Below are 3,357 nucleotides of genomic sequence, written 5' to 3' on the forward strand. Positions count from 1 at the left end.
CTCTCTCTCTCTCTCTCTCTCTCTCTCTCTCTCTCTCTCTCTCTCGTGTGTGTACATGCAGTGTGTGTCTCATGCCTTCTCTGACTTCCTGTCTGTCTGTCTGTCTGTCTGTCTGCCTCTTTCTCCCTACGTCCTCATTCCAAGATGGCCTTTTGCTCTTCCCTCCCTCAATAAACCTCTTACATTAGATCTGTTGCGTAGAGTAACTTCTCAGGGGCACACCTTGGCACCAGCCCACCAAGCATGCGCCCCACCCCTCGCTCTCAATTTCATTCTACACCAGGTGAAATAGAATCTGGGATTGGAGCCAAGGGAGGGCAATGCTAACCCCTAAACACTCTGGTCTCTAGGGCTTCTCTGATTGGGAAAGGAGGCATGATAGGCCTGGCCTGAGGCAAGGTCTTCAATTTACCTGTAACATCCCAAAGTTGATTCATCCCTCTGGACCCTCAGAAAGACTGCAATGCCCAAGGGACAGGGAAGCTGGGAGTAGCTCCCCTTTGTCTCTGACACCCATCTGACTCACTGCAGTCCCTAGCTTTGGGAAAGCAGCCTGGGGCTGGAGTTACATCGATAAGCCACTGGCAATCTGAGGAAAAACCTACCGGCCCCCAGCCCAAGGGATGGAAGGGAAGGGGAACAGGCTCAGAGTAGAGCTGGGGGAGGGGCCCTCACATGTCTGCTACAAGACCATCAGGAACTTCCTCCCCTTCTTCAAACCTCTTCTGTCTGCCTGCTCGAGAGACAGGCCAGGGTGTGAAAGACATGCACATAAGGCTGTCTGGCCTACTGTGTGTGTGCCGCCTACTGTGTGTCCTGCCTGTGACCCCATTATCTCCCAGAACCAGACTACTCTGCTTGGCTGGAGTCGAGGACATCTACCTGTCTGTCCTGGGCTATCAGTCTCTTCTTCACCCAAGAAAGAGGGAGGGGATATTGGCCCTCATGAATTTGCAATGAGTACACTTAATGATGTCTCGGAATGGAGGGGGAACAGGAAGCTAGCTGCTGGACGGTATTGTCAGTACCCTCCCTCCTGAGATGCCCTTTGCCCAAATCAGGTCAGCCTAGGGTTCTGCCATGCTAAGCTCCTTAGCATAGGACTGAACACAAACAACATCTGTTTCTTAGCCCAGGGTCTGAGCCCTGATAGCTTGAGATCCTAGGATGATCCCTGGGGACATAGTGGGAGACCTGACAAGGGTCCCTGTAGACTTTCCGTGTTCCTGTACTCCTCTATAGTTGCATATCCACATGGGCTGAGTCCTCACCCAGGCCCCAGGTATGCTGGCCTCTGCCTGCCAACCCATGTGAGACTCTTATCCCAAACTGTGCTTGAGGAGGAGTGGGGAGACAGCCATCCTTTTCTTCTATATCTAGCCTGGATCCTCACTGGACCAGCCTTGCTGCTGGTCCTTTAACTCCTAGCTGGTGGCTATGGGCACCCACCCCCCAACATTCTAACAGTCAGAGAAGAAAAAAGAAGAAGCAAAGTGTCTGAGGATGAGGATTGAGGGGTGGAAATTACCTCAACTGAATTTTAAAAACCCCTGGCTGGTTGCCATAGTAACAGAAAGGTGCATCCCATCACCATGGCAACAGGCAAACACCGAGGTCTGCTGCTGGGATTGGGGATTTGGGATATGGCCGGAGGGGGTGGGCAGAGGAGGCGGGCTTGGGCTAGAGCAGCTGGGGGTGGGGGACTAGAGGGCCTAGAATTATTCACCCCTATCTTTTCAGGGAACCAGAAGGCCAGGCTGAATCTTTTTCTTCCTGGCAGCAGGGGTCAGAAGAAAAGGAATTTTGAGAAGTAGTCCCCTGGCTCCCACCACCCACCCTCATCTCATGACATCTCCAGCCTGGGAAACTGAAGTGGAACGTTGGGTTCCTAGCTGGGCAGAGCCCAGAGCTTAGACACTGCCTAGCTTGGCTCCTGACTTCCAAAAAGTACACTCTGGAGAGTCATCACATCTGGTCTCAGGTACTGAGAAAATAGTACATGGCAAGGACCAGGCCCAGATTGCCTAGAAGACAGCTTTACAGTGTGCCAACGCTGTGACACACACCTGGAGGGCTTCTACACATATCTCCATGATGACTACCACATGTCCAGAGGGTGGCTCTACCGGAAACAGTTATCTATAAACTTGCTCTTCAGAGACACCAGACTCTAATTCGATGTGATGATCCAGACAGAGGCAGAAAGGGTTCTTTGGTAGCCCTGAAGACACTCTCAGAGGCTTCAGGACAAACCTGGCAGCTAGAGCCACAGATGAACTGAGGAGGTTCTGGTGTAGGCTCAGCCCTGACTAGGCGGCCATCACTATACTTTTCACCTTTCACACACATAGGCTTTGTCCTAAGGACTGGACATTCAGGCCAGCTGGCTCCACGGTCCGATGGTCTGCTAGCAGAGTGAGTCTCTTGGGTTACCCAGCGACACAGACACATAAAATGCTTGATAGACACACCTGGGAGGCATTGTGGCCCCTGGGGTCTCAGGCTTTTCCATTAATGCATTAACAAATCAGAGCTTCAGAGAATCTATGGGCTGCCTGTGGCCTTGGCGACCTGGCTCTGGGGGTGGGGAGAGTAGAAGTCTCAAGAACAAGTCAGAAAAGGAGGCGGGGACTTGAGGTACTGACCTTCCCAGACTGCTCACCAGGCCAGTTTTAAGTGGGCTTGTTCCGGTCTAGATTCCTGGATTTGTTCTCAAAGTTCCCTTGAATTGAGGGCTTGGCCTAGTTACCAGGATTCTGAGAAGACACAGGGGTACCTGGTGGGCTGCTGAGCCTGGGCTGCCCAGGAAAACTGTATAAACCTGGAGCAGCAAGAGGAGTAAGTCTCAGTGGAAGTTTGGAAGAACAGCCCTAACTAACAGGGACAGGAAAGATGAAGAAGCCTCTGGCAGCTAAAGCTGCTTGCTGTGCTTCAAGAGCCTGGTGTGTGTGGTGTGGCCCTGCTACTCCAGGAGGCCTGGTACTCCGGGGAGAGAAGGAGGCAAAGGCTTGCCTTCCCATTCCTCAAGTCTAAGGACATGTCAGTGTCTCAGCTCTCAGGCCCAGGGCCTTTGTCATGTATGGGGACTGGGACCAGAGATGGGGCACAGGGCTACCCTCTCAGGACCCTGCCCCTGGTTCTAGTCACCCTAGATTTGGAGGTGCTGACCAACCGTGGCAACAACTGTCCTGCTCTTTGTTTTGTTTTTTACATTTTTAAAATTACATTTGTGTGTGTGTGTGTGTCTGTATGTGTGTGTGTCTGTATGTGTGTGTGTGTGTGTCTGTATGTGTCTGTGTGTGTCTGTATGTGTCTGTATGTGTGTGTGTCTGTATGTGTGTGTGTCTGTGTGTGTGT

Source organism: Grammomys surdaster, unplaced genomic scaffold (assembly GCF_004785775.1).
Source record: "Grammomys surdaster isolate TR1022 unplaced genomic scaffold, NIH_TR_1.0 126131, whole genome shotgun sequence".
In the NCBI taxonomy this organism is placed as follows: domain Eukaryota; kingdom Metazoa; phylum Chordata; class Mammalia; order Rodentia; family Muridae; genus Grammomys; species Grammomys surdaster.